Source organism: Sus scrofa, chromosome 13 (assembly GCF_000003025.6).
Source record: "Sus scrofa isolate TJ Tabasco breed Duroc chromosome 13, Sscrofa11.1, whole genome shotgun sequence".
Classification (NCBI taxonomy): Eukaryota; Metazoa; Chordata; class Mammalia; order Artiodactyla; family Suidae; genus Sus; species Sus scrofa.
The window spans coordinates 113,111,281-113,131,313 of record NC_010455.5 but is presented as its reverse complement, the minus strand read 5'-3'; the positions used below and the strand labels follow the sequence as shown (position 1 = coordinate 113,131,313).

The 20,033-nt window shown below is 34.8% G+C and overlaps 1 protein-coding gene across 7 annotated transcripts in view; it reads right to left on the bottom strand.

Moving 5' to 3' along the window:
• The window catches only part of NAALADL2 (N-acetylated alpha-linked acidic dipeptidase like 2), a 1,365,504-nt gene that overhangs the window by 1,084,301 nt on the left and 261,170 nt on the right, over positions 1-20,033 (bottom strand). For all 7 annotated transcript variants that reach the window (XM_021071192.1, XM_021071188.1, XM_021071189.1 and 4 more), the window contains one exon: positions 2,842-2,950. The gene's annotated coding sequence lies outside the window, so the exon portion shown is untranslated. The remainder of the gene's footprint in view (positions 1-2,841; positions 2,951-20,033) is intronic.

Sequence of the window (20,033 nt, the reverse complement as noted above, 5' to 3'; positions counted from 1 at the left end):
GGAGCCTTCAGAGGACATTATGTATATTTGAAAAAAGAGCTGATATTTTTGTTAATATCAGATATAGACCATCAGTGAAGGACTAGATCTAACCAGTTCTATCAGTCTGAGCATTAACCTCCAAGTACTTCAGTTTTGACTTGGCAATCAAAGAAATGCACATTACATTACAACATGGCTGGACTATAACATCTAATGTGAAAGTGTAACCGAGTAGGACCCCACATGGCCTTCCAAGGGCCTCCTCCATATCCTCCGCTGTATCCTCTATATCCTCTACTGGTGCTCCTCTCTGAAGTACCCAGATAGTAGTATCTCATGCATATTTCCTGAGTTCTTCAGATGATAAAATCACCACCAAATGGAAGAAATTAATGGCCCCCAAATGTTCTGGTGCCTAAGGATTGATCACCATTAAACAAGTAGAGAAAAGTGCAGGAAATGATCACATATATTGAGAGCCCCACCTCACACCCCACCCCCAACCTGGCTTTTAAAAAATTGCTTTGCTGAAGGACTTCAAGGAGATCCGGGTTTTTTTGCATACAGAACACCAGTTCTCCCTGCATGGCTCTGCCATAAAACTTTTTCTGTTTCAAACTGCAACATTTCAGTTTGTTTAACCTCAATGAGCATCCAGCACAGAAACTTGCATTTGGTATCAAACACCTCTTAAAACATGATTTCAAAATTATACACTTTAAGGCAGTAACAGTTTTTACCAACATGTGAAAAAATTTTCAAAAGAGCTAGAATTCTTCACAAAATACATTCATTCTGAAATTGAACATACCTGAAGTAACCTGAATATTTTAAAAATGTATATAATCATGAAATAAAAAAATATACAAGGAACAAAGAAAGAAAAAGCTACTGAGAGGGCCTAAATAAAAGCATAAAAAATCCCAGTGCCTTTAATTCTCCCTTCATCATTGGGATAACAGACATAGCTACCTACAATCATGAGTTCAATTTTCTTGTAGACATACATTCTGATTTGAATTGAGCCAGAGAGGATAGATAAGACTCCCAGAATATATTGACTTGACCCACTTTCCACCTTCTTCTAGGCTTATACCCTAATTATCATTAGCATCTGATAAAATGTACTCATTTTCTCAACCAAAATATGGGTTGAAGAGGCAGTAACATCTGATAAAAAGAAATAAATATATGTCACTGCTGTAAAAAGGAAAAAATTTTAAAACAAAACTAGTGAGGCTTATAAAATTACATTACCATATATACTTATTTAAACTACAACTATCATTTTTTCATGAAAATAATATATTTTAAAATATTACTTTAAATATTAATCAAAAGAAATGACCTTTAAGTACTCAAAGAATCATAAAACAAGTTCTAAACAGGTGGTATGACACTCCTTCAGTTATTCACATGATTTTTTACTGAAAATACCCATTAAGAAAGAAGCTGTTAACTGGTAATTTACAGGATAGGTTTTTTTTCTTGGAGTATAACTCTAAAGTCAATGTTCTCATTCCAGAGAATTAAAGGAAAAAAAAATACTCTCAGAATAAAATTAAACTAATGAGTTACTTAAGTAATTTATGATCACAAAATCACTTTTCCCTCCAATTATAATGTACAATTCAAAGAGAAATTCAAACCCCAAATTATTTAATTTTATTTTACTTATTTACATTTAATTACTTAAAAAGGAACACACAGAGAGCTCTACAGGCCCTAGGCAACTTTGTGTTTTACATAGTAACAAAATTTTATAAACATATTGAGTTGGAAATGACTTTAGGATTTATTCAATCCAATAGCCAAGTTCATTCTGTCATCCTTCTGCTTTCCCCTTCCTCACCCCATACAGTTTATTTCTTTGCCCAGATTTAATATTCTGGACTCCAAATGGCTTTAGAAGGAGGACAGAATCTTTCCCCACAAGCTCACCATTTCCTACTGTCTCATACCCAACCACTTCATACAATTCATACATTATATATTTGACTTTCAAGTCACAAGAATTTGCCAGCCTTTCCTTGGTTCACCTAACGCCTTCATTTCAGAACCAAGGGAATACTCAGAAGGATAAGGGATTCATCCAAGTTTCTAATGTATTTGTGGCCATGCTGGGTCTGCTCAGATTTCCTAGCTCTTGGTTCTGTGCCGTTGTTTAGACCTTTCATTTTCCGTGACATGTAAACTTTTATGCACAGTAAGCCTAAACCAGCATTGGAACATCGATTGCATGTAGTGCTCTACAGAAAAAAGTATTTCAGTCACATACTGGCATCATCTGCTCAAAACTGGAGTGTTCCAGGAAGAACTATAAGCTATTTTTAAAGCATGTCTTCAAACTCTAATGCCTAAATGGAAGTTCACAGTCTGCGTGGCCTTATACAGACAGATGATCCAAAAGGTAATTAGACCTATGTAAACTTGGAATAAATAAGAAATGCAAAACCGTCCTATATCATGGCACAAACTGCATTGCTATAATTTTAAAATAAAATAGTGTGTCAACCTAAACTGCAAAAAAGAAAAGAGACTAGCTAATTTGATTACTTACCATAAAATTATAATTGTATAAAAATCAATTGATAACACGAAGGCAAGGAAATTGTACCAATTTCAGCAGCCACGCAGAAATTAGATAACACTATCCAAAGAAAATGGACTCAAATTCATGAAATAAAAGATGAATAGATATTGAAATACATAGGTTTTACCATAAAATGATGCTTACATTCTTCTGCTTTTCCAAAATTAGCAGCTATTGGCACTTTATAGAGTTATGCCAAGTCACCTTATTAAAACCTGATTCAAGAGTAAAAGTCTTGCATTCTAATTAAAGTAATTATGCCTTACTTCAATCGATCGATCCTTGTACAACCAGAGGGTCTTTGCAGGTTACAAGACTCTGACGAGCTAAACTCAGGGCTCTTCATCCAGGTGACTAACAGTCAAAGCTCATTTCCTGTTCATAAATCAAAAAACAGAGGTGATCGATTTAAATTGGGTGTCATACTAGATAATTTATCAGTTAGATCTTGAATTTTATTCTTTGGTTAATGCTTTTTAGAGTTACTTGATCAGTCCTTCTTAGTGTAAGCAGTCTGAAATTCTTCACTCTTTTTTGGAAGTCAAGAATGTATAAATAGACATTTTTAAAATGCACATTTTATTTCAAGGACAAGTATATATACAAACACACAAATACTTTTCTCTCACACTCATTTTCACGTGTTTATGCTTCCATATTAATTTAGCTAGCCTAATGAGGCACTTACCTTGTGATATGCAGTGCTAAACACAATAAGAGATAAAGAAGAAGACACACAACTAGATGCAATGACTTATTATCTTTGCTGGAACAAAGTGTTAACCAAAGGAAGAGATGTGTAATAGAAAGAACACGTCTAGCACCGAAAGACTGGTTCTTCTGTTGAACCCTTCTGTGACTGACCATGAATAATTTCTGTTACTCTTTAAATATCTAATTCTCACTTTATTTATTTATTTATTTATTTATTTATTTATTTTTGTCTTTTTGCTATTTCTTGGGCCGCTCCTGCGGCATATGGAGGCTCCCGGGCTAGGGGTCGAATCGGAGCTGTAGCTGTCAGCCTACACCAGAGCCACAGCAACGCAGGATCCGAGCCGCGTCTGCGACCTACACCACAGCTCACGGCAACGCCGGAACCCTGACCCACCGAGCAAGGGCAGGGATCGAACCCGCAACCTCATGGTTCCTAGTCGGATTCGTTAACCACTGCGCCACGATGGGAACTCCCTAATTCTCACTTTAAATTTAGGATGAAAATAGGCAATTTAAGAACTACTGTGAGAATTAGAGTTATTCCTGGCACATTTCCTAGCATGTATTAGGTGCTCAATAATTGATTGCTATTATGTAGTATTTTAGGACATTGGCAGTCTTTCCTTACTATTTTATATCGTCTACTGCCAGGATTTGTTGTTCTACATTTTGTATTTATGGACTGTGATATTAAATAATAATGTCATAAATTTAGAACCACTTATTTTTACTCCCTCTCCTTAATTTTATATTTTTATCTTAGCATTGAGATATCTGAAAGCTGTACCTTTTTTAATCTTCTTTTATCACCCCAAGTAAGCTGTAATTTTGTTCAAAGTCAGCTTGCAGCATTGCATAAGCTTGTGACTAGGGAGAAAAAACACCCCTTCATTGGATTAGTTTATTTTCTCTTTTCTCTCCTAATTATTTCCCCTTCATTTGAAATTTCACATCTCCCTTAAGCTTTATAAAATAGGAAATAATGTGTCATGAAGTACTCAACTACCAAAATACAGAGAAAAATAATATTTCTGTATTTTTATCCTAAACACCTTATGCTTTCAGGGAAAAATTGCTTATGGTAGAGCCTATAGATTCATCCAATTTGGAAGTCCTATCCAACTCTTCTTTCTTTTAAACTTCAGAGCCTCTAGATAAGAGTAACATAACTTTTTAAATACAAAAGTGATAAGCTTTCTGGAGCCACCTATTATCAAATAAAGTCCTTGGATCAAGATTTGTGACATACACCGTTGGTACAGACACATACACATGCACACTCACACACAATTCAGGACCTTTTAGAATATCTCAACTGCGGAGAATAAAAGCGTTGTCAAATGGGGAGGATTGAAGGTCACTATTCAATTCTCGACTTTTATTTAAAAGGACCTCAAGACTCCATTTACATGCAAGATTGTGCAAGAAACCAGTCATTGTCTTAGTATAAATGTAGGCTTCGGCTAACCCTCAACATTGAAAATGAAGAAGTCACAATAAAAATGGTAGAGGCATGCTCACAAAAAGACTTAAGTCAAGCTAAAAATCACAGGAAATCTAAATCACATGTGACTTTCTTTCTAACCTCCCTCTTAGTAGCTAACTAGATAAAATGGCACACCGCCATCTGTATCCCTGCCTTTGATTAAAAATTAAACTGTTTAAATTGGGATAGATAGCTGAAAAGTCACATGTCATCTTGTCTAAAATAATGTCTTTAATCAATCCTTGCTTTTTCTAACTCTAAATTCGATATTATGTTTACTAAATGAAGTGAACTCTAGTTTCATCTATTGAAATTCATTATTCAGAATGTGATTTTCTCAGTCTTAGAGAAACTTGCCTGAATTAGTCCCTTGTGGACCTTTCAAATATTACCTAAAGTCAGAAACCTGAAACTAGAAGGAAGCTTGGAGATTATCTCATTCAAATAACTCACACAAACACTGGCCATCGGTTCCTATGAGGTATTCTATTTGATAATAGACTCCATTCAGATTTTAGGAATAAAATTTATTCATTTTAGGAATAAAATCTCAGAAGCAAAAAGTATCACCTGTTTATGGAGAATTTTTCCCATACAGAGTTTTTAAATGGTGTTTGTATCAGAAAGACAAAATAGTATGACTCTTTGGAAACCGTTTTTAGTTCTGGTGATGGCTATTTTAAAACATTAACGCACTAATTTTGGATTTTCTTAATCACAGCATGTAAAAAAAGAAGCAAAAATACAATACAATTTTCCAATATAGCAAGGTTTTCTATGGGATTAATATAATATTATTAACAATCATTCCCTTATATGGTTATCATTTTACTAGCATATAGATGATAACTTTTCCTCAGTTTTCTTCAAGCTTCACTCTATTAAACAATTAACAAAAATTCCTGTTGTTAATCACATAAATTTCATTTTCACTTTAACATCCATTTAAAGCCTGCCCTGAGCCAAGCATATACACTTCAAATATTGTTTACATCATTTATTATGAGATTTCAGAAAGAGAAAGACAAACACCATATGATATCACTTATATCTGGAATCTAATGTATGGCACAAATGAACCTTTCCATGGAAAAGAAAATCATGGACTTGGAGAATAGACTTGTGGTTGCCAAGGGGGAGGGGGAGGGATGGATTGGAAACTTGGGGTGGATAGATGCAGACTATTGCCTTTGGAATGGTTAGCAATGAGATCTGGCTATGTAGCACTGGGAACTGTATCTAACAATGAGATCCTTTTGTGTAGCACTGGAAACTATATCTAGTCACTTATGATGGAGCATGATAATGTGAGAAAAAAGAATCTATACATGTATGTGTAACTGGATCACCATGCTGTGCAATAGAAAATTGGCAGAACATTGTAAATAAGCTATAATGAAAAATTTATGTAAAAAATATTGTTTATAGCTTTGGGATTTTTAAATATCTTGATCCACAGCTGAGATTCTTTAAGGCAGGGACCAGGCTAAGTAAGCTGTGCTCCCAGAACCTATCACTGCACCAACAGAGTGTGCACAAGTGTTTGTCAAATGCCGTATGTGACTCTCAACACTTCCAATCCTTTCCACCTCACAGTTCTCACAGCCCACTGGAAGGACACATTGAATATTCCCTCCATGTCTTTTCTTGTGCTGTCCTTCCTTTCTAAGACATTTATCTTGCTCTCTTTTGCCTAGCTGCTACATATTCTCTTAAGATTCACCTATATCATGAAATGTATTCCAGCCTAGGTATTTAATTTCTCTCTAATTTTTTTTCAAGACTATACTACACTGAACTTTAATCTTTTGAAGAAGAGTAGGAAAATTAGATTTATAATTCTTATATATCCCCCACAGCTCCTAGCTGGAAGTTTGGCACATAATTGCTGACAAGTGTAGAGGATACAGATGATTTGTGAGTTGGGCAAAATACAAGTCCCTTGCTGATGAATTAGATCAGGGATCAGCAAACTGTGTGCCAGGGGCCAATTCAGCCTACTATCTGTTTTTGTAAATAAAATTTTATTGGAACACAGCCATGTCCATTCATCTCTGTATTGTCTATGGCTGCTTTCCTGCTATAACAGCAGAACTGAGTAGCTACGACGGAGACTGTCTGGCCCAAAAGCCTATAATATTTATTATCCAGTCCATCACAGAATATGTGTTCCAATCAGTATACTAGTTCAGTGGTTCTTCAGTGTGGGCCCAAGATAAATCCTGGGCAATTTACAGCCATAAGCGCTATAGTTATACAACACTCCATAATCCAGTTCTTAAAGGGTGGTCCCTGAACTGGCAGAACTAGCATCATTCAGGACCTTGTTAGAAGTGCAAAATCTTAGACCCCATCCCAGACTATAGATCAGAAACTCTGGAGATGGGGGCTAGGGTAATCTGTGTTTCTACCACCCTTCGAGTGATTCAAATGCAAACTAAAATGTGAAAACTGCTAGATTATATAGAGGAGCATTCATTAATACCTGGACATAATGACATGGCCAGGCTATGGCAGATTCAGTTTCTTCAGCAGTTACTACTGTGTACAGAGATTTTAAGTGATTAAAAGATATCAATTATATTTCCATTGCCATGAAATATAATACTTTGGGTTTACTCTGAAAGAACACTAAGGAACAGGATTACCTTTATGTGGGAATTGCTACAGCACTTTCAGTAAATGCTAATACAGCTACCAGCTGTATATCCAAAGGAAGGAAAATATACCAAGGGCCAAAGTGTAAAATCTATCCAAAAATAGATTGAAATATCAAAGCAATATAGCAAATAAGCTCCAGTTTTTATAGGACTGCTTGTCAAGACAAACCTTTGCACAATGATTCTCAGCAGGGACACAGGAGAAGCGGACTACAACTCAGTATGAAACTCTGCTAATCAAGGATTTGTTCCAACATGCATTTCCCCAGCACTAAATATCAAATGTGGCCAGATAGAATTTAGTAAATGATTGACCACAGTTCAGACGATCAGTTAGAATTCTGATTCAAACACTTAAAATTCACAAATTTAAATCAAAGATTAACAAATATATGATTTATTATTTTTATAACACAGCCCAAATTCAAAGAGAGGAAGAATATACCATCATCCCTCTATATAAGAATCAACAGCCCTTGTAAAAATTAAAGTGATGCTTTACTCAGAAATAATTCACAGTGGGAAGACATAATACCTACCTAGAAGGACAGTGAGTTGCAACTAGCATGAAACAAGGAGGCAGCAGAAGGGGAGAAGGTTACAGCAAGTAATTAGGAGTAATGCTCTAAAATTTTAAGGAGTGGAAAATTAGGCTAAATATTAAAACCTTTCATAGCAAGTCCATTAGCCTCTAGAATCAACCTCCAGCTGAAGCTTCTTCAGATGAGTCATTTAAAATTAGACAAGAGCCCATCTGCCAAAATACCATAGGAAATTATTCATTGGGAATGACTAGTAAGATATACTAAATGAGCTATTTTTTTCTCTTGCTTTTAAGTTAGATCATTTGCATATCTTACTGCCATGGTTTCACATACATTAAAAAAAAAAGGTGAGATGAAAATACTCTGAAGGTTATTCTTACTATTATTATACCACATTAAATCATATTGTTTTTATTTTCAGAACAAGAGGAAGATGATATAAAAGAAAAAATTAAGAGATAAAAACTACTTTTGAATAGTTCACTCAAATATTAAATTCAAGAAAAAAGTATATTAAAAGAGTACATTCATTCACAAAATTTGCGTAGTTAAAACCATATTTAATTACCAGCAATATCTGGGTACAACATACAAGACAGAGTTGGTAATCAATAAATGCTAAATGAATAAGCAAACACCTGTCCTCTGGAGATTGTATCTTCCAGGATTTATGTCCTTGAGGTGTAGGCTTATTGCAGTCATTAATTGCTGAGACTCAAGCCAGACTGCTTGGGCTCAAAGCCTGGTGTTGCCACTTAACTACCTATGGTCCTTAAGCAAGTTACGTTACATTATGTCTCAGTTCTCCTCATCCTCTCATCAATGAGGAGAGATTATAATAGTAGTAGCTGCCTCCCGGAGTTTTTCCAAGTACTAATGAGTTAATAGTAGTAAAGCACAGAACCTACAGATGGTAATCACTCAGTAACTGTAATCTCTCATTATTATCAACTGCTACCAGTGTGTGTGGTGACCAATAGTGTAGGAGATTTTAGGAAAATAAGCATAGAAAATGTCAGAGAGGACAGCTGGAGTGGGAAGCCAAAAATTCTTGGTACATGACCTATTTACTAACATGGTACTCAATTCCTTCATAAGATTGGTTATGAAAGTTAGCAGTCATTCTTTCCCAAGTTAAAAGATACCGGTTTTTTCCTTTCCAGACCACTTGTCAGTAAATGGCCTTAGGCTCTAGAAACTGTGCTGTTAAGTTCTTGATCCCATCAAGGCAGCCCAACAAGTTATTAGTAAAAAAAAAACAAAAACAAAAACAAAAAACTAGCCTACTTGGTTTCTCAGGATTTCATGCTTACAATACCATCATCCCTGCTGTTCATAAATATAAATTCATATTTGTGACATCAGGTGTAATTGCTGCCTGGTCAATTAACCCAAAAAGATTACAGATGTAGGTTTCAAGTCAATCTCTCTGGGTTTTGATTCCAGCTAAACTATGAGCTCCATTACTTTGCGCAAGTTATCTAAACATTAGGCATGTTTCCTCATCTGCAAAGTGGGAAAATTATATTAACTATACCATCTCATGAGGTTACATTAAAGATGAAAAACCAGGTAATTCATGAAAAATCTTTTAGAGAAAGACTATCTGGATTCAAGACCTAGGTCTGATAATTATTAGCTGTGTATACTGGTGCAACTTACTTTGCCTCACTGGGACTTATCAGTTCATAGAAAAAGACCAGCTATTGCTATTTAAATAGCTTTACTGGGGTATAATTTATGCACTACATCTAATGTGTGCAATTCAGTGGTTTTTAGTAAATGTATGCATAATCCAGTTTTAGAACATTTTTTTATCCCCCAATTTTCATTGTGTCCATATGTAGTCAATTCTCACTCCCAACCCCAGCCCCAGGCAAACACTGATTAGCTTTTTGTCTCTTTGAGTTTGCCATTTGTGGATTTGTGATATCATAATCATAAAACATGTGGCCTTTGTTTTCTGGTGTCTTTTTCTTAGCATAATAATTTTGAGGTTTATCATAGCATGAACCAGTACTCTATACATTTTTATTGATAAATAATATTCCACTGTATAGATGTACCTGCTATTATAGACAGATAATTACATAGATAGATACATACATCTCATAATCATCTTATACTAACGAAAGGTCTAAAGATGATGTCCTTTTTCCTTTCCAAGTTGGTCTCTAAAATATATTTGATTTTAGGACACTCTTCCACTGTTGAATAAATAGGAGCTATGGGGTTTTATCTGTTTCCTTGCCACTTAAGATTATGACCAGACTAGTGAGAACAAACTTAACGTACTGCCAGACTCAATATGTTTCATGATGTATATCCTTTTTTCCCCCATTCCTTCCAACCATCACTGCCATTTCAAAATTGTGACTCACCATTCCCTTTAAAGGCCTATGACAAGTCATTATTCCCTTAATGTTTCCCATTGCTCCTTGGGACAATTCATACTCTCAATAAATATATGAATAATAGTGGAAGCCAAGAGTCTAGCAAGAGGGAGCTATCAGGGATTCTAGGACCTGAAAAACACTGAGAATGGAAGATCACCTTTACTGAGTATGTAGAGAGAAAAAAGCCAATAGAGGAATTTTAAGGAACTTCAACTTTTAAAAGGTGATAAGAGGAAGATCCATGAGGAAGGTATGTAAAAGAAGTGGGGATAATATCAGAAGAAAATAGGGTCACAGATGCAAAGGAGTGAAGAGTCTCAACAATGTGCAGAAGTTTAGGCAACACAGGTCAAATAATGCCAGCACTTGGAACACATCCATTAGCACCAAGACAGGAAAATGCTTGAGTCCATTTGAGGCAGGCAATGCAAATAAATGAAGCAGATGGACGCAACACAGAAGTGGGGAGCAGCAACAGCTACTGAGCTCCAGCAGATTGTTGCTACATAAGATAATAAGCTCAAGAATGTCAGGTTTTCCTCAAATATGCCCAAAATAAATGTGAGGGGAATGTCTCAATTTTCAAAAGTTTCTCACAAGCAGGTTTTTATAAATATACTATGTATAAAAATAATTATATAACATGACCAAGTAGAATTTATTTCCCATACACAAGGCTGGTTCCACATTCAAAAACCAGTCAATGAATAGTCTAAAACCATCACAGCAATAGTCTAGAAAGAAAAATTACATGATCATATCAATAGATGCAAAAAAATTATTTGACAAAATTTAACATCCATTCATGATAAACCTCTCAGCAAACTAAAAATAGATGAAAACCTCTTCAACTTGATAAAGAACATCTAAAAAATATTCCTACAGTGAACATTATACTTAATGGTGAGAAACTAGTTGCTTTCCTGCTATGATCAAGAACAAGACAAAGATGTCCCCTCTCACCACTCCTTTTTGACATCATACTGAGTCCTCGATAAATACAATATTAATGGAAAAGAAAATAGGCATAACAAGTATATACGCTTGGAAGAAAGAAATAAAACTGTCTTTGTTCATAGACGCTACAAATGTCTATGTAAAAAAATATGAAAAAATCAACGAAAACTGCTGGAACTAATAAGCAGTTATAATAAAGTTGGTATACAAGGTGAATATAGAAAAGTCAATTTTTTAATAGCAATGAACAAGAGGAATTTGAGATTAACACAATACTATTTACATTAGTACCCCTCATTTCAAATTAAAGATTTATGTGTAAATCTACCATAATATCTATAAGGTCTATATTAGAACTACAGTACGCTGATGAACAAAATCAAAAAACTAAATAAATAGAGTGATATTCCAGGTTCATAGATCAGAGACTTAATATTGTCGAAATATCAGTTCTTCCCAACTTCACCTATAGATTTAGTGCAATCCTAATCAAAACCCCAGCAAGTTATTGTGTGAATATTGACAAACTGATTTTAAAGTTCATATGGAGAGGTGAAAGATAGAGAAAAGCCAAAATTATATCAAAGAAGAACACAGTTTGAGAACTAATGATTCCCAATTTCGAGACTTTCAATAAAAGTATAGTAATTAAGACAGTGTTTTATTGGTGAAAGAATAGACAAACAGATCAGTGGAAAAGAATAAAGAGCCCAGAAAGAGATCCTCACAAATATAGTCTACTGATATTTGACAAAGGAGCAGAGGCAATCCAATTGAGAAATGATAGTCTTTTTGCAAATGGCATTGGGTCAATTAGATAGTCACATGCAAAAAAAAAAAAAAAAAAAAAAAAAAAAAAGCTAATCAAGATACAAAAATTACAACCTTCAAAAAAATCAATTCAAAATAGATTGTAGACCTAAATGTAAATTGCAAAAACTATGAAAATCCTAGAATATAACACAGGAGAAAATCTAGATGACCTTGGGTTTAGCAATGACTTTTTAGCATGGTCCATGAAAGAAGAATTGATAAATTGTACTTAATTAAAATTAAAAATATTCTACTCTGTCACGGTCACAGTCAAGAGAATAAAAAACAGCTACAAAAAGGACTGTTATCATAAATATGCAAAAGATCCTTAAAACTCAATAATAAGGAAAGGAATGACTCAATTTAAAAAATGGGCAAAGATCTGAACAGACTCTTCACAATTGAAAATATACAAGTGGAAATATTGAAACATAGGAAAATATGTGAAACATTATACATGATTAGGGACCTGCAAAAATCAAATCAATAGACACCTATTAGAATGGCTAAAATCCAGAACATTGACAGTACTGGTGAAGATATGAATCAACAGGAACTTTCATAACTTACTGGTGTGAATGCAAAATGAAAGGCAGTTTGGTAGTTTCTTACAAAACAAAACACACTCTTACCATATGATCCAACAGTCATGTTTGTTGATATTTGCTCAAATGAGTTGAAAACTTATGTCCACAAAAAACCCCACACATAGATATTCATCACAGTTTGATTCATAACTACCAAAAATTGGAAGTGACTAAGATGTCCTTCAACAGGAGAAGAGATTAATAGACAGTGATATGTCCAAAGGAGTATCATTTAGCACTGACAAGAAATGGAGTATAAAGTCACAACAATATATGAATAAACCTTAAATGCATATTACCAAGTGAAAGAAGAAAACAACCTGAAAGCTCTACACTGTGTGATTCCAACTATATGACATTCTGCAAAATTTGAAACAATGGAAACAGTAGGAAGATCAGTGATGGTCAGGGATTTAGGGGGAAATAAGGATAAACAGGTGGAGCTTAGAGGATTGTTTTTTAGCAGGGAAACTATTCTGTAAGATATATAATTGTTGATACATGACATTATATCTTTGTCAAATCCATGGAACAACACAGAAGTGTGAACACTAATTCAAACCATAGACTTGGGTTGATAGTAATGTGCCAATGTTTCTTCATCAGTTGTAATGAGTGTACCACACTGGGCTGTGCATCCTGCTGTTAGAGAAAGAATACAGGATAACTCTGTATTTTTTTTTTTTTTTTTTTTTTTTTTTTTTTTTTTTTTAGGCCTCTCCTGGGGGACATGGAAGTTCCCAGGTGAGGGGTTGAATCAGAGCTGCAGCCACTGGCCTATGCCACAGCCACAGCAATGAAGGATGCAAGCCACATCCTCAGACTACATCACAGTTTGTGGCAATGCCAGATCCTTAACCCACTGAATGAGGCCAGGGATTGAACCCTCAACCACATGGATACTAGTTGGGTTCTTAATGCACTGAGCCACAATGGGAATTACCTAACTGTACTTTCTGTTCAATTTTGCTGTGGACCTAAAACCACTTTAAAAAAAAGTCTATTAATTTTAAAAATAACTGAATAAAATTTTAAAAATAACTGAACAAACACACACATTGTGTAAGTCAAACAAAACATGTCACGAGACTGGATTACAATGTGTTTAAAGACATTGCTCCAAGCACATATGCTCCACGACCTGGGATGCAATTAATAATATGTATAAACTATATTCAAATACACAGAAATAATAAAGAAAGAAAATGGTGATTATTACATCATCCTCTATTTCTGGGACTGGAAGGAAATCCTAAGTACTAATAGGTCAATGGATAATTATTTCCATATTCGTAATGAAAAGTGATTTTTTTTTTAAAAGAAGGCAGGATCCAGGCTTCTACCTCTTCATATGCAACTGATTGAAAAGTAAAAACATTTAAAAATTTCTATGACCAAAATATGAGAAAAGGAGGGAGTAAACTTTTTCCCACCCAGTTCTACCATGTAAACATGTATTTAGATAAAAATTAAATAAAACCCCTAGAATAAGGTCATAGCAATATTCAAATAAAATGAATATACACACTTCAGGAGAGTATGGATTTTCTTTTATTTACTGATGTATACTTAGAATCTAAAACAATGCCTGTTATAGGAAAAAAACTAAATAAATATTTGGTTAATAAATACATGAACTACATATTCACTTTAGAAAAAGTCATTCTGCCTGCATTGTAGACCAGAAAGGGGCTGGCATAGAGATTAGAGGCACTTGTTAGCAGCCTACTGCCACTGTTCAGCCATAAAATAATGAGGGTATGGGAAAAAAAAGCAAAGGGAATGGGAAAGAGTGAATTCATCCAGAAAGAGCATAAACAAGGGCACTATTAGAACAATGACCATGAACCACTGAGAACACCAAAAACTGAAGGATTGGAAGAGAAGAGCTCAGGAATGGTATTGTGAAGGAATATTTGGTGATGAGGAAAAGAAATCACAAGACAACAATGTCACAGAAACTCAGAACATATGTAAGGGACAGAAAACCAGTATCAGGTTCAAAATGAGGCTAAGTGCTATGAGCAGAGTTGGAATTAAGGCTGAGGTAAATGAAGCACTCACCATGGGCAAAATAATTTAAGGGGCATCAAAAAACTCGGTAATGAATATAATATTTAAATGCATTACTTAAAAAGTAAAAATGAATGCAAAACGATGAACAAAATATTAAATTCTGAATAAAGACAAGTTGCTGTTTGTGATAGGTAATACATTACCATGTGCCTGCTGACAGCCTGCAGTTCCCAGACCTGCAAAGCCTTTGCTTTCCCACTGAGTAGGTTTATGGGATTGACAATCTTCTGCCAATAGACTGAGCAGGATGGAGCTTTATATAAAATCTTGCTCTTTCTTTTTTTTTTTATTGTAGAGCCATTGTTAACTTTTTCCCCTTGGTTCAAATTATGGGAGGATATTTTAATAAGTGGATATAGGGGCACGCCTTTTTTCTTTATCACAGTTTCCAAAGTGACTTGGCACAACACTGACTGAGACTTGGAAAGCTTCCTTTTGGTTTAACAATTAAACATCATTGGTGACTTAGTGGGAGTAGTTTCAATGTGGTAGTAAAGGGAAAGGCCAGATTGCAGTTGATTAAAGAGAGAATAGGCTGAAGGCAAAGGGCCAGGGATGGAGATGTCTGAAGTTAGAGGGTAAATAATCCATGAGGCAATACAACTTCTACCCTGCTCTTTTATTCAAACAGATCCACCCAAATCTGTTTGCAGGGAGGCAAAAATATTGCTCAAAAAAAAAAAAAAAAAAAAAAAAAAAAAAAGGAAAACACTAGTCATGCATAGCATGCTGTTTTACAACCACTTTCAATGAAGCATTACATTGATTACTTATGCCTGAGGCTCTGTGCTAACCAATTAATATCACTATGGTTCCAATCAGGACATTTCTGAAATGTTCCCAACAACTTGTATGTTGACATATCTTTCCACTAAACATACCATATCCCAGGTATTATCTCTACAAAGAATGAGTCTTGAAAACTGGATGATTGCTACTAACCAAGAACGAAAAAGCAATTTTGCCACAGCATTTAGCTTTAGTTTGAAACACAGTAAATCTCCACTTGTTAACCTTTTAGATTCACAGATATCTCATAGGAGAAATTCCAAATTGGTTTATAAATGTAATCTCAGGTACAGAATGATCCTTGAAACTTAATTACGTCTTTATTTTTCAATATGAGTATGCAAATGCAGGCATATTCATGATGCCCCACTGAAAACCTCTTCAATGTCAATGAAGGTGAAGGAGTACTAAGTAAATAAAAGGAGAAGATTTCTAATTAAAACAGAATTAAACACTTCAAGCAGAAAACCATGTTTTTAATTGTTCTGTGGGACTAACCTCAAAAGGCTAAGTCTGACGAATTAGGTTATATTTTTGTCAAGCCCAAAGCTTCCTCTTAAGACATATTTTACTGGTGGTTAAACAAGAAAAAGTAGAGAAGACACTTCCTACTCTGAGAAGTGAAACTGGAAGAGTAGTTAGAAAAGACACATCTGACCATATAAAATTATGTGTTCCTTAGGAGAAAAAACTATTTTAAATCAATGAATGTCTTTCTCTTCAAATATTGGAGAAGAGAGTTTCTCAATGTGTGCTAAAACTACCTCCATGACTTGACTCTGAGTTTTGGGAAAAATCAGATTGTAGGCCTCAAATAAGAATCTAAGTAGGTAAGCCCCAGAATCTGAATTTTTAACGAACTCCCCCAAGTGATTTTCAAGGGGGACAAATTTTAAGATGCACTGATGATGATATAGTGTGTATGCTATTATTTATTAAATATGCTCTACCATTTATGTATAATGAATTTGATACTGGAAATTTAGTGCAAAATAGGTGCTCTAAAAAAAAAAATCAGAAAAATGGGGAAACTACTTGGAAAAAACTTAGCATATTAGATCCATGGAGATGGCAAATGAAATATTATCAACAGATATTTGTTAGATATTACAATAAATACAATAAATAAATCCAGTATATATATAAAAATACTCCCTATCCCTAGTAAGCTTATATTATATGCATTAAGTATGATTTTTTCTTAATATCTTTCTAATATTTCAGAACTCCAATATTTTCCAGTCTTTCATTTGTATATTCCTAAAATAGTAATATTCTCCTGAAAAGTACAATACAAACATGGAATTATCATATTAGGATTTCAATATTTACCGCAATATTCAAAATGGCTTACAGAGACTTTAGGGATTATCTTGAAATTATCCAATTGCTTATCATAGAGTCTATTTCAAAATATGAAAGCACATAAGCACACAGCATATCTTTAGAAATACACTCATCTATGACCACACTGTGTGAAATACAACCTTGCCCTGCAGCTAGGAGGTTAGTGAATTTCCAAAAGGTTAATTCTTTTTTTTTTTTTTTTTGTCTTTTTGTCTTTTATTTGTTGTTGTTGTTGCTATTTCTTGGGCCGCTCCCGCGGCATATGGAGGTTCCCAGGCTAGGGGTTGAATCGGAGCTGTAGCCACCGGCCCACGCCAGAGCCACAGCAACGCGGGATCCGAGCCGCGTCTGCAACCTACACCACAGCTCACGACAACGCCGGATCGTTAACCCGCTGAGCAAGGGCAGGGACCGAACCCGCAACCTCATGGTTCCTAGTCGGATTCGTTAACCACTGCGCCACGAAGGGAACTCCCAAAAGGTTAATTCTTAATTAATAGCTCTTAATTAAAACTTTACATCTCATTTCATTTATTTGAGCAAGACTTTCATATTTTAGTTTAATATGTGATATGTCACACTTCCTCAGAATTAGCCAGTTTCAGAGAGGAAAAAGGGCCTGGGGAAATCATTATCTTCAAATCAGTTTTTCGCTCTTTTAAGGGAATTTTTTCTAACACACAAAATACTTATGAACACACATGTATATATTTGCTCAAAGGCCTCATCAAGAGAGTGCATCTTTAAACAATGGGTGTGCATATCAATAGCTGCTGATCTTTTAATTTATGGAAGACTGACTCCAATAAAAACAAATATTTTTCCAAGTGTTCATTTACCATAATACTAAAAATCTTCAGTATAGTATAATTTATATGTCTACCTGAATGATTCTCTTCCCTTTAATATTTTCTGATTTGTTGGGCCACAGAAACTTCCATTGTGTTCATGGACTTATTTTCAAAGGATAATGTAGTAACATCTACAAAAACATTACCCATTTATTAAATATCAAGTAGGAATCAGGTGTTAGGAAATTTACACAAATCAAAACCAATACTCAAATATTCCTCATGCCAATCCATGAGGTGTTTATTAGACTTGGAAAGAGACTCAGAAATGTAATTATATTTAGCCAAAGTCACAGTTATTACAAAGCAAAACTTCAAATAAAATGTTCATTCAACATAAGATAAAATTAGAAGACAGCAAGAAAGTCAGCCTCTCTCTCATCTCCTTTCTCTAGCTGACTCTGTGGCTATCACATGGAATTTATTTTCCATCTTCTTCTCCATGAAAAAAAAGTATTAAATATATGTATATGTTGACTAAGGAAAAAAATGTTCTTATTTAAGAAGACTTTTCAACAAGGCATGGACTTTACATGGAACACACACATAAATTAATGAGGTTAAAAGAAGATATCTCACATAACATTGTAACTCAACTATACTTCAATTTAAAGAGAGAGAGAAAGAGAGATCTATTAGCCAGCTAACCAGTCAGTTTTATAGAGTGTCACAGATGACCCCAAGCCAAGGACTCTTCCACTTGATTTACTAAATTAATATTTTATTTTTGTACAAGTTAATTTTATGCCTTTTTAAAAGTTAAAGCCAAAAGTAACCATTTTTACTAAATTTAGTTGCATTATATTTACACATGCCAACTGATTCCATTTATAGCATTTGTTAGACTATAACTAAACTGTTAGAAAAGATCTTGTCAGTAAATAAAAATGTGCATTTCCATTTTATCTTGATGATCACTCTTAAGCAAAATCTAGAAGGGTTTAAGACTGAGGAAATTTTTGAAAAATTAGAGAAAAGGTAGTGAAATAATACAGTGAGTATTAGCAATATCCTGAATCCCCTCAGAAAATGGTAAGGATTCCTCAAACTAAACTCTACCACCATGACCCCAAAGAGAAAAAGCATAAATGTGAGTTAGAGGTCATCACTTTCCTGGGCAATAGAGGATTCTGTTTTTGCCTTTCTTGAGGATGTGATTGGAATGACATTTGCAGCAAATGTTGTTACATGTGAGCAATGGGAAGGAGACCTGGAGAACAAAAGAAGGAGAAAAGTGTAGGGAAGCAGTCCCTAGTAGTAGGACTCTTGTGTTCCTACTGTTTTGCTGAGCTGATGGTCTTGGCTACTCTTTCACTAAAGCCACTTTTCAGGATTGATTATGAAACTGAAATCCTGAGAAGTGAGGTAATATCACAGGAGGCATCAGGTAGTTCTGAAATCACCAGGCCTCCTTCTGGTCAAAGAACAGCCTTGCATACTGACTGCTATAAAAGCAGTGGGTCCCCTGAGCTCAGGTTTCTTTGTTGGTGGTGTACTCACTGTGCAGGCTGGCCCCTGCTGGTTATGTGAATGACCCTGTGGTATTCTGAGAGTCAGCACATCTACTCTGACTTCTGTCTCTCCTATGAGTAACCCCTGGAGTCTTGTGTCTTCTGTCAGCACACAAGGGACTGTAGTAGGCTCCATAGTTGTTTCAATTGGAGTTCTGCTGCTTTTAGCTCTCCTCTACACCACCAATCTTATTTTATCTAGACACAAAGTTTATTAAATTAAGGAGAAAGAAACGCCAACAAGATGCAGTACTTTCCCTCTAGGCTGGTTCTCATGCAAAATTATAGAATTCAGGGTCTTTGCCCCCTGTGCTCTTGCCTCACTGCCTCACAATTTTCATTTTATTTATTGGTAATAGATACTGAATTTTCAGGAGGAGACCTGTTAATTAACATAGATTTTAATCTATCTCTCTCATCTGTTTATGTGATCAAGGAAAACATTTAGTAAAATAATACCATATTTCAAATGCTTTGGCTTTTCAAAAAACATGTATTTTTTAACCACATCTCAAAAATACTTTGACAGAATATTCCACAGATATCTTCTTATTAACTATACTAACTATGCTGTAGTACAATTCAGATCTAAAGTTACAACCTGTTTCACAAAAGTATTATTGGACTCATAATTATTAGCATAGTGTATAAATAGGATATACCTTATTTAAAAACTACCAATAAATTAAAAGAAAATTTTACTCCACTCTCCCAGGCCCCCCA